Source organism: Petaurus breviceps, unplaced genomic scaffold (genome assembly GCF_028583685.1).
Source record: "Petaurus breviceps papuanus isolate PSGF00001 unplaced genomic scaffold, PetGlider_PUasm1.0 126, whole genome shotgun sequence".
NCBI lineage: Eukaryota > Metazoa > Chordata > Mammalia > Diprotodontia > Petauridae > Petaurus > Petaurus breviceps.
In genome coordinates this window covers 47,755,949-47,768,744 of record NW_027185655.1, presented here as the reverse complement: position 1 = coordinate 47,768,744, position 12,796 = coordinate 47,755,949, and the positions used below count along the sequence as shown (strand labels likewise).

At 36.7% G+C, this 12,796-nt stretch overlaps 1 protein-coding gene across 3 annotated transcripts in view; it reads right to left on the bottom strand.

Moving 5' to 3' along the window:
- The window catches only part of LOC138167030 (bifunctional heparan sulfate N-deacetylase/N-sulfotransferase 3), a 233,962-nt gene extending 224,298 nt beyond the window's left edge, over positions 1–9,664 (bottom strand). The window contains exon 1 of one of the 3 annotated variants that reach the window (XM_069095607.1): positions 9,045–9,664. The gene's annotated coding sequence lies outside the window, so the exon portion shown is untranslated. The remainder of the gene's footprint in view (positions 1–9,044) is intronic. The other 2 variants (XM_069095589.1, XM_069095598.1) reach the window with 2 other exon arrangements.
- Positions 9,665–12,796: the final 3,132 nt, after the last annotated feature.

Here is a 12,796-nt window from a genome sequence, read left to right as displayed (position 1 = left end):
CTCTTCTCTTCTCTTCTCTTCTCTTCTCTTCTCTTCTCTTCTCTTCTCTTCTCTTCTCTTCTCTTCTCTTCTCTTCTCTTCTCTCCTCTCCTCTCTCTCACCATTTATTTAAAAAAACATTCTGAACTTAGCAAATACCAAATAAAACGGGCATTTTTGCATACATAGTAAAGGAGAAAAAAAGATTATCCGAGAAACTTCATCACTCTAGTATGTGCAGATTGCTTTTCTTTTTAGTTAAGTAATAAATTAAATTTGTAACTTTAAAATCTATCTCAATTGCCGGTGCTTTTTCTGGCCTTCTGTTTTCTTCTGTGAAGTACATATATATATATATGTGTGTGTGTGTGTGTGTGTGTGTGTGTATCTATATCTATGTCTATACACACATATACATATGTTTGTATATTTACACAGAGACACAAGTATGTGTATGTTATACATATACATATATGATATATACTTGTGTGATATTTGTATATATGTTATATCCTGTATGTGTATATGTCATGCATATGTACATACAGAATGAATGTTTTGTAACACATTTACATATGTGTACCAAATATATACCTAAGCATGTGTTGTGTATGTGTACATGTGTGTATATATACACTCACACAATGCATATATATGTACATACATACATGTCAACATATACTTGTGGATGTATACCTCAATAATTATTTTCTAAATTTTTTGCCACTTTATTCCAAGTACTCCTCCTCCTCTTATTCTCTGATTGGAAAGAAAAAAATACACATATGCACATACACACACATGTATGTGTACATATGCATATATATTGTGCATCTATAGATTTATATCTATATACCTACAAAACAAATTTCCACCCTGACTGTGGCCAACATTGTACGTAATTTTCTGCACATTGAGTCAATCTTCTTGCTGTCAAGAGATGTGTGGTATTATTAATCATTAGTTCTCTGGAATCATAGATGGTCCCTTCTTTCTCAATGCTTTCTGTATTTGGATCACAGTCTTCCTTTCCACCACAATCCTTTTCCTTACATTTATAAATTTCAGTATATATGTTGACAACTCCTCAAGTACCCTGGTCTCCCAGTTGGTTAGTTTTCTCAACTTCTATAAGCTATACCTTATTTCCAACTAAGTCATATATGGGGATGGTCATATGCTTACTCATCCTCACCTGCAATATTTTTATTGATGTAGAGTTTTGAAATTAGTCTTTTCAATTACAACATACTGTTCTTCCTTTTTCCCAAGCTCTCAATAATATTAACTATTCTTTTCCCTCAGCTTGGTCTGTCATCATTCTACCCTTCTTTCCTCTCCCATTTCATCAAACCCATTCTGGCCTCATTGTTCTCCCTTCACAATCCTGACCCTACAGATTAGTTGAACTATCATTTCCTCTTGAAAACTTTGCTCTTTGTCCTATTACCTTGCCAAACACTCATCTAGGGTTTACTTCATCCTTTCTTCTCTTTATACATGCTAAAAAGTCACAAAACTGTAATTGATCATATTACAAATTTAATGATGATGATGATAAATAGCTAATATTTATTTATCACTATAAAGCACTTTATAAACATTCATTTATTTTATCCTCTCAATAACCTTAGGAGGTGGGGAGTGTGCTATTTTAATCCTCTTTTTACAGATGAAGGAACTTAAGAAAAAAAATTAAGTTACCTGCTCAGGATCACACAAGTAGTGTCTGACATGTGATTTGAACTCAAGTCTTCCTGACTCCAGTTTTATTCCCCTATCTCTGTACCACCTAACTGGCCATCTATTATCTCTTTGGTTCACACTGTTGAAAAAATAATTCTTTTACACTTCTGTACTTGGCTCTATTGCCCTCCTCATAAAGGAGGCTTTCCTCAAGCCTCCTAAAACATTGTTTCCTTGCTTTCTCTCATCAAAGAACCTTCATTCTTATTTTATCAAGAAAATAGAAAGCATCTATATTGTATGCCATATTTTCTTTTATTCTATATCTCATAACCACTGTATATGACCCCTCCCCCATTCTCCCCTTACTTCAGTAACTAATAAAGAAGTGGTCCTTCTCCTTACCAAGATCAACTTTAATACTTGCTTCTCTAATCCTATTCTTCTCCTGTCTCCCCTGAGATCTTTCACCTTTTAATCATTCATCATTCCTCTAATCATTAGTCCTTCTCTAGGTAATAACACCTCCTCTGCTGTATTCAAACATATCCGTGTTACACCTCATCCTTAAAAATAATCTTGACTTTATCCTACTGTCCCCTCAAGTCAATGTCCCTCCCTTTTGAAGCTAAACTTAAAAAAAAAAGCCTACACCTTTTACTTTAATTTCAATGCAATGAATAGAAAGACAAAGGACACACACTCAAAGCACTTAGCACAGTACTCTAGTGCTTAACACAGATTTTGGTAGATGTCAGGGACTTAAATATTCCTTGATTTGATTCAATTATATAAGAAGAGCAGGGTTACTTCTAGATATATAATAGATTTGGACATATCTGGATTTGCTTATAGTGTCAAAGTATACTTGCTTCTGTTCCTATTTTCCTTCATTTTTATTCATCCATATCCAAATGTTTATTGGAAATTTCTACTTCAATGCCTCACCATCATATAAAATTCAACATACTACAAAAATGAAGACCCATTATTGCATCAATGGAAAACTAAGCTAAATAAAATAGCACATCTGTATTAGTATGAATCATGAGAAATGCAAGAAATGAACCTTAAGGGGAATTAGTATTAGTAGCTTAAGAAACAATGTTCCAAATCTGGGATTCTTAAATGTTTTTTATGTCATGGAACCCCATTTTATTAGTCTGGCTAAGTGAATAGATCCCTTCTCAGAGTATGTATACGTGTATATGTATACATATAAGTGTATGTGTATACACACATATAGTGAATTACAAAGGAAAGTAATTGTATTGAAATGTAGTTATCACATATATGTACTTATATATAATGCATGGATGTATGTGTGTTTGTATCTATGCATGTGTATATTCATGCATAAATCTATGTGTGTATTTATGTGTACATGCATGTATGTATATAATGTGTTCAAGGATCCCAGGTTAAAAACCTATGTCTAAGAGCAGAGGTGTCACAACACAATACCCATGGGCTGTACTCAAATCATATTTTAAAATAATTGGGAAATATTTGATGAAATAAAACAGAAATAAAAATGATAATATTAATTTGTAGTTTTGTAAGTCAATATGTGAACCAGAGGAATCCTTATATGAGGTTTAGTGGCCCCATTTCTATTTGTTTCACAACTCTGTTCTAGAGGTAAATAACACAAATAACTGTATCTCAAAGTCCATCCCTCTTTTCCTGGGTATGGCATTATTGTTGATTTAATGTGCCTAACCAAAAGAATATCCCCAAATTTAATATTTCTCCCATGTGACTGGAATACTGTGGAAAACACACAGTTCCATGGGCAAAACCTGTTGTTGTTTTAAGGTGGGGTAAACATCTGATTCTTGCCCACCATGGCAGGAGCAGGGGGTGGGAGGAAGGTAAATGAATATGATTCATGATTCCATGTACTTTTTTTTTTTCAGGATCTGGGGCTAGGACATTTAAGGAGACATGAATCTGCATATTGAAACTCCCAATTAAAAAATAAAGACCTTCACAATGTAGCTTAATTTTCTCAAGACCAATCACATGACACATCAGTTCACTAACATAAGTAGATTTCTTCTGCCAACACAACCTGTCTCTGACTTTGTATGTAGTTTTTCCTATCTGAGGCACATGGAGGTGTCAGGAATGGGATAGTAACCCATATTTTCCTGAAGCAAGTCCAGCCTTCTACATATAGGTTTACATTCCTTTTGCCATATTTCATAATTGTACATAGATCTCTGTGAAAAGGTATATTTTGAGGATGAAAATTAGTTGAGTAATTTGTTAATAGTATCTTTTAATGGTATTCATGGATGAAGAACACATTTTTCCCAAGAAAAAGTATATGGAATGAAGTCATATTCATTGGAATCCCCAGCTCCCATGATAGGTAAGAAGATAATTACCCCATACTTTTTTTTTGCTTTTTTTTGTTTTTAGAGGGGGGAAGGTAGTGCAATTGGGGTTAAGTGACTTGCCCAAGGTTTTGTATTAAGTGTCTGCTAGTTTTGTATTAAGTGTCTGAGGGCAGATTTGAACTCAGGTCTTCCTGACTCTAGGGCCAGAGCTTTATTCACTGTGCCACCTAGCTGAAACTACCCCATACTTAAACCAACAATGAACTGTAGAATTTGGGTGTGGTAAAAGGCATGCCAATCAAGAGAAAGAAAAGCTTAATTTGGGGATATAATTTTTGTTAGATACATTAAATCAATAATGAGTTTACTAAAAAAATATCTGGTGTAGTTTGTTACTACCGTGTTTCCCCAATAATAAGACCTATCTCGAAAATAATCCCTCCCCTTACTGTGTAAGATTCCTCTAAAATAAGCCCTCCCCCAAAAATAAGCCCTATTGAGATTGCTACTGTAGTGAAGGTGATCCCCTGCGCTACACGCTACATTACGGTACCCTCTGTAGGCACCGTCTCCCTCCCCTCCCCCCATGAAACGCACGCTGCGCTCCGAGCTGCATCCAATTAGAGCTGCAGCAGTGAGCACGTCATCCTGTTCTTCCCCAGTGATTTGCTTATTGAATAAAGGTACATTTTTTGTTCACATTTACCTGTTTATTAAAATTGCTGTCAATGTTCATTAAAATAAGCCCTCCCCTGAAAATAAGCCCTCTGGTGTTTTTCTGTCCAAAAAATTAATAAGACAGTGTCTTATTATTGGGGAAACATGGTAGGCCTGAGGTCAATAGTAATGTATATATTCCCAGGGGGGAAAAAAAGGAAGGACTTTCATTTTGCCTCTCACATATTTTGTCATCCAACTATGTGGGACAAAATACCACCATCCTGCTACTGTTTGTTTTCTCTGGCTATTAACTACAGGTAATAAAGGCTCTTTCTTAAGGTCCAGTAGAGCAGTGTGTGTGTAGGAAACGCTGCTGAATGGCATGGAACCATAAGGCCTGCATAAACTGCTATGTTGATGTAGGATAAGCATTTCCACACCCTCTTTCAGGGATTTGTGAGACATATAAGCACATGCACATCACCATATCCTGTAAAGGAAAGCACTTTGTGAACCTTAAAATGCAATGTGAATATAAGGTGTTATTATTAAGAACCAGTTAGAGAGAAGAAAAAAGCCTCTTGTCAGCAACCATAATGGACCTTTCAAGGGTAGGTAGTGTTTGGAGAAGAGGCAATTAAAGTCAATAATGACCACATGCAATAATAAATCCTTTTGTCTTTATGAGAATATATACATGCATGCATGCATGTATGCATATATACACTATATATGTGTGTACATATACATATGTGTGTATTCATGTATCTTTATCTAAATATATATATATATATCCTTGATCAAGAAAATATATAATATTTTAACAACACATAAATAATTTTAATTTCCATTCTTTACAAATCATTTCAGGTAAAAGCATTGCCTTTCCTGGATTAGCTTATAATTTCCTCATTTCATAATTCTTTTGTACTCCTTTACAGCTAAGTAAATAGTAAGTGATCAATGAACATTTGCCTAATTGATTGTTGTGTGTTTTCAATATGTTCTTTCAATAAAATTGAAAACTTCATATTTTGATCTCCCTATGATTCTATGCTTATTGATCAAAAGGTTTAGAACTTGAATGGCCTGATTTTTCAATTATTTTTAACATTATATTTGTCAACTGAGTAATAAGGGGCTGCAGTCCTCAAGGTATAGTTCTTAGGAGATGATTTCTAGATGCTATTTGATGGTAATGGGGCCTTGCCATTTTCTCTTAGTTCTATCCACCTTTTATAGAAATCCATTGAAATACTATGGAACTTAGAGAAGAAAGTCAAGTCACTTAATGTGATAAATAGTAACTACTGCAGCTCATACTTTTCCTTCCTTCCTTCTTTCCTCCCTTCCTCCCTTCCTTCCTTGCTTCCTTCCTTCCTTCCTTCTTTCCTTCCTTCCTTCCTTCCTTCCTTCCTTCCTTCCTTCCTTCCTTCCTTCCTTCCTTCCTTCCTTTCTCTCTTTCTTCCTTTCTTCTTTCTTTCCTTCCTTCTCTTCTTCCTTCCTCCCTCCCTCCCTTCCTTCTTTCCTTCCTTCCTTCCTTTCTTTCTTCCTTTCTTTCTTTCTTGACTCTGCAAGCAATTATTGGTTCTTTCTTAGATGTCCTTCAGGATCATTCAATTTTTTAAAAAATGTCTTGATAAATAACGCTATAGCAAGTTAGATAGAAACATTTTTGTGGCATTGTAGTTACTGATCAATTTGGGTTGATGCTCCTAGAACCAAAGTTCTAATGTTAAAGCCTAAGGCCCATCCATCACCATTCTTAATGGGAGAAAAGTAATGGGAGAAACTATAGAGATATGTAATTAAGGATACCCCTTTTTTCTAATTAGAATTTTCCATGCAGCAATAGTAATTAGGGATAATATATCTTATTCTTCTCTCTTCTAATCCTTATCTTTAATATATGCAAACATCTTAGAGCATTAAAATAGATGTATTTCCTTTGAATATATTTTATATACTTATACATGGGTTTTCAAAGAAAAAAAATTGGCCCAGAGTTCCAAAGTGCTACTGAAATTCAACAAAAGTGCCAAAAAGTCATATTATAAGATGCTTCCTGAATAATGTATCTCGTAACACAGATCTTTGGGTCTTAGAGTCTGAAATAAAACTATTTTTTTGAATTAACTACTCAATATTCAAATCCGAGTTCACATAAAGGGTCTTTTTTGGCTTCCTGAAAGAATCAGCATGGGAAAAAATAATCCTAAATACCATCTGTGAAGATTATGCTTCTCTTCTATTGTCTTGTTATCAAACCTTTAAACCCTACCAAACTCACTGTGAAATTATCTGTGAAAATAAGAAATGCTGTTCTTTTCAGGGGGTAAAATTATCTGAAGTGAGTAACCTACATCATAGAAAAAGCAAACAACAAAACTAAAACATCTCTTTAGAAAAAGATAAAAGTTCTCATTTTTTCTGCATATATTGCTAATGTGAGGCCTCTTTCTAAGCACAAAGAATCTAATATATCACATTCCAAAGTATAAGGATGCATTTTTAGATCAGAATAATATTTTTAAAAAAACTTTCACTTTTGCCTTAAGAAAAAAAATGGTATCCTAGAGAAGCTACACTAGCACTAAAATTATGGATTTTTTAATGTCTATAACTCAAAATTCTTGATATGATTTGATGTTAAAATACATTTCCTTCAATTTCTAGAAAATCTTATTTCAAATTGTGACACCAAAAGAGAATGATGATAGAGGCAGAATGTCTTTTAGCTAAATATGCAGACCTTTTCTGCCAGTTCAATGGATAGTTGGTAACAGGAACATTTTTGAAAGGTAGAGAAAAACAGTTTCCAAATATCTGACATAAGTTTCTAACGTGTCTTGGGATTTAAGGAAGTGTACTTATATTTAGTGTGAAGAAAACAGCAGCCAAAACTGTTTAGGGAATGCTCTTCCCAACCACCGTATGTTACAAGACCACAGTAATTCATTTTTTAAAGCAGTTAACATATGACATTTGAATGTATTTGAAGAGCTATTAGATTGGAAAGACTAAGAAGAATGCAATTTTTTTAGAAAGAGAGCTGGTCCAAATAAGCAACAAATAAAATTGCAGTGAACCTATGCTTCTTTTAATTCTAAATATTTTTGCCCTTTAGAAATCAGGTTGTATATAACATAAAATTATTTTAACTTTTTTTAGCAAGAGTGATAGAAAGCAATGGCTGTGAATCATTATTTGCTTTATAAGTTGTATTTTATATTTCTGCTATTCCTAGTTCCTTGTACACCAACTAGACTTAGAGTCAGTGCTTCATATTTATTTCACAAATAATAATGAATTGCCAATTTGAGAGATCTGACATGAATCAACTCATATGTTTAATTCTGCAGTTTTGGGATTTTAAGTGCCTTAGAGTGCTTACTGAAGATTTCTTTGTTGAACTTATTTTAATCTTAATGGTTGATTTTGTTTGTTTGTTTGTTTTTTACTAATCAATCTAAGAGATTCAAAGTAGTCATTTGGTATAATAGAATTCGTGTCTAACTGATAAAACCTTGGGAAAACGAAGAGTAACCATTTCATCATTTCTTTTGTCTATTCATAAACTCCTACAAGTCCGTGGAAGCCATCAGATAGATACCACTCGCTTAATTAACTAAATTCAGCAAGATAAAACAAACTCACCTTGGAGAAGGTTCCCAAACTGAAAAATCTGACACACTTTTAAATACTGGACAGAAGAGAACTCAAAACTTCAATGACCTAGGATTGTGCTTTCTAGAAATGGGCTTTGGTACTGGGCATTTGTACTCGCAATCTCATTATTGTTCCTCTGTTATGCAATATTTGAGTAAAATCGTTCATCAACCTGCTATCAACCTAAAAGACACTAGAGGGCAAGAGTGTCACACACAGAACTCTTTCCTGAGGACAGGCTCCAGTCCCACATTCAGAAGACAGATGCTAACTAAGGTGATGAATAACAGGACTTCCGAATGCTACAATGAACTTGTAATGGATCTTTTAAGAATACTTTAAATGCCAGCATTTCCTAACAAACGCAAAGTTAGAGGGTTAATAAATATGCACACGTAAATATAATCACAGCCTGCCAAAAGAAACCACAACAAAAACCTTTCAAAATCATATTTACAAACCAAGAGTCAGTTATCCTAGGAGCCTATTGCTAGTAGTCTAAATAAACTTATTTCAAACCGGAAGAGAGGGAAGCTTGGTTAAATAGCAAGTATGAGTTCCGGGATTTCCAGATCGCAGGCAATGCCAAAATTTGTTTCTCTGTGCTTAGGAGTGTACCATACTCTGGGGTTAGCAAGTAGCCCAAATCCTTCCCAGGCTGGTCACTGAGAAGAAAAAAAAAAATGATACCTCCCATTCTATTACCTCTGGAGGTTGCTCTCGGCGAACATGTTTCTGCTCCGGCTTACCCTCGACCTGGACACAAGACAGGGGGGTCTGCGGCCAGTCTCGCGGCCGCTGTTGCAATCTGGTCTACAAAGAGGGGCCAACAGCCTGAAGCTCAGCCCTGTGGGTGCCTGCTGCGAACTGCGTTTCCCCTCCTTCCCCAGAAACTCGAACGTCCCTTACCCAAGCAGCAGCTGCTAGGGAGAAGGTGACTGCAGGAGGTGCCCAAAGGGAATAAAATGCGAGGAAGGGGGCGAGAGCAGCCAGAGCTTCTCGGTAGGATAGCTTCCTCCAGGAGTGCAAAGCCTCAGGCTGTGAGGGGATGCTGCTGCTGCTGCTGCTGTTGTCACCAGCTCCACTTAGAGTGCACTACGGCACTGATCTTGGTCCCAAAGTCCCTCTTACTTTTATCTAGCAGTGAAGGATGCAGCACTCTCTCTTGCTCCCTCCCAGCCCCTCCCATCCTCTCACACTCTCTTAGAGGTGGAAGGAGAGAGGGAGGCAGAGCAGGAGCGGAAGGCAGAACTCCTTCTTCAGCGCCGGCATCCTTTCTATTGGCTGACCTTGTATCCAATGAACTGCTCGTTCGGCTCCTTTCCCCAGGTCTAGAATGCCAGAGATTTCCCGGTGCTCAGCTCCAGAGTTCCATTTCCTTCCGTTCTCTAGGGGTGAGGAGGGGCTATGTGGGCGTCTGTCGCTGCCGCCGCCGCTGCCCCTGCTGCTGCTGCTGCTGATAGAGAGACAAACACACACACACACACACACACACACACACACAGAGACAGAGATACAAAGACACAGAGAAAGATGGGGGAGACAGAGAGAGAGATACAAAAACAGAGAGACACACCAGAGTCAGTAACACAGAGAGATAGAGATAGAGAGATTGACAGAGATAAACTGAGATGGAGACAAAAGCATAAACAGATCAAAACAAAGAGACTGAGGCAGAGAAATACAGAAGAGAAAGGGTGGAAGAGGAGGGATGAGGGAGACAAAGGAAGGGGGGAAAAAAAAGAATGTAACCCTACCTGCCTTGTGCTTTTATCTCATGCTGAGATTGTGTGTGTTCCTTGTATTTTAAAGCACTGTCTTCACCTACCATGGTCAGCTCCATATCTCTTGTTGATGGGATTGTAGAAGCCTGGCCCCTTTGGAATCCTTGTATCTTATACCCCTCAAGCCTAGAATAGACTCAAACAAGGATACTAGTTCCCCACTTGCCTAAGGGAAAGAAACATCATCTTCTTCATTATCCATGGTTACATAGAAATATGTATTAAGCCTCTAAGAATATAGAGCAAACTTTGCTCTCACCTGTGACTCATCTTTTTCCATCTCACTAGTTTTTCATTTGTGGACATTGCTCCATTTGTAGGACTCTATCTCCTTTTCTTCTAAACTGTTGGTTGCAGCACATGTGCACATATTCTAGGGATTCATCTACTGAAAAGACAGTTCCCCCAAATCCAAGAGCTCTTAACTTTTGAAATCAATCACAAGTTCTTGGCAAGATGGCACAGATTCTACAACTAGGTAAACTAAGGTTTTTAAACTAAGATTTTAAACTAAGATTTCTTGAGCTTGTGAATTAAGAGTTGTTCTCAAACTAAAGCTGATTGGGTATTCACACTGGTTGACCGGAATCTCCTTAGTCCTTAAGAGTGAGAAACAACCAGGCTATCTAAAAGATGGGCCAACTGGCACAGATTGGGAATAGAACAGGATCAAATTGCCACACTGAACAACAGAGGTATTGAGTTTGTGAATGCCCATTGCATCCAACCTGGGTGCAGTAGGGAGATTCAGGTTAAAAGAAAATATTAAAAATGATTCAATGAGAAGAGCAGCATCAAGAAAAAGAAAATTTGCTTTTTTCCCCCCTGTCAAAATATGTGATTTCTCTTGGGTTGCTTTCATTCTACAAAACTTTTGAGTTTGATTAGGAATCTCAGTTAAACATTGATTTTCCTATTTTGGCATAAGTAATAATGCTGGAGTGCCTCAATGAGCAACATGTTATGGAAGTTAGGCAATGTTAGGATATGCATCAATTGTTTCAGGCCACGTGATATTATATTACAAAAATGCATAGGGGCACAGACTAGACCAATGATTTCAATGGTATGGGGAACTCTCAGATGAAGAAACTCCCCCTGCAGATAAAGAGTGCTTGCCTAAGTCACAAAGAGGTTAAATGACTTGCCCTGGGGTCACAGTGCACCAGTACATGTCAGAAGTGGGATTTGAATCCAGGTTATCCACCCTATTACCCAAGTTACTCTGCCTCAAAAAATACTAACTAATATCCTAATAACTTTAGTAACCATTGCAGATTCTCAGAGTTCTTGGACCTGGGGCCAAAGAGTGGAAAATTAAATTGTCCTTCTATGAAAGAAATTAAAGATAGAATTTGAAGGTTGTAAGAATCCTAGATATAATTAAATCAAATTCCCTCATTTTATAGAAGCAGATACTAAGACTTGGAGGGGAGGTCAAGCAATTTTGCTTTTTTCCCTCTCTAAAGAACCAAGTGAATCTTTTAATATTATTTATTCAAAAAAGTCAGGATTTTGGAATCCAGTGGCAGGGATTGTTTCCTATAAGTCAAGGATATGGGAGCAAAATTGGGTGTTCCTAAGACTCTAAATGCTATATGGTATAAAGATAAAAACACTATTACCCTTCTTCCCTCTATATGTACACATCTGTTTCCTTCTTCCCCTTTCTCCCACTCCTTGCAACTCTTTCCCTTTTTAATTTCCCTGTCTTCTCTCAAATTTCTCTCTCTCCCCATCTTGAAATAAACATGTATGCTTCATGATGTACACATTACTCCAGATCTCTGATTTTGTCTATGTAGAATCTACTTCAACTAATTAAGAGCCCACTCATCCACAACCCGGTTTTGAACCATTGTCTGAGGGCATTGAGCAGTTAAGTGGTTTGTCCATGGTCACACAAGTCATATGTGGCCAGTATCCCAAACTCATAAATTATTAATCTCATGACAGCATACTCTGTGTTGTCTCAACAGGACTGGACTGCCATCACTTATAGGTAGTTTCCCTCAATGGCTGATTAACAAACACAATTCTCACAGGTAATATTCTATTGCTTGAAACCTGGACCTTTTAAAGGAAAAGCCCCAACATAGAGCTGCTGTGTAAATTCTGGGCTTCCTATAGAAATCTTGAATCTTATTTCTCTTCATTTCTGGAGGTTCCCTACTGGCCATGGGTTCTTAATTTGATTAAGTGATTATACTCTGCAACCAGAAGTAGACCCTACTGATTTTCTGTATGAGCCGATCTCACTGTTAATGCCACAAAATGTTGCCTGAATTGCTGAGGTAAAAGCATTTCCCCATCAGGAAATGTTCCTGTCAAGGAAAGAGCCCAAGAGTTTAATCCTTATTGCAGCCCTCTTCAGTGAAAGGCGATGGTGGTCTGAACTTTCCCTATAGGTTCTGCTGAGATAGAAAAGAAGCAAACAAAGCATAGCCTTAAAAATGACAAGTTTATGGTCTCGGGAAAACAGAGATTTTTGCTTGTTGATTATGATGCATTCTGTATATATTTTATAATGTTAAAGTGGTCAGCCACTTTATTCACCCAGACATTAATAAAATGCTTTTAAGTAACAAGCAAAAGTAGGGGAACAATGAGGGCATGGTTGATATAGTGGTATAATAATTTATGCTTTATACTCCCATAACAAAAGATTTGCCT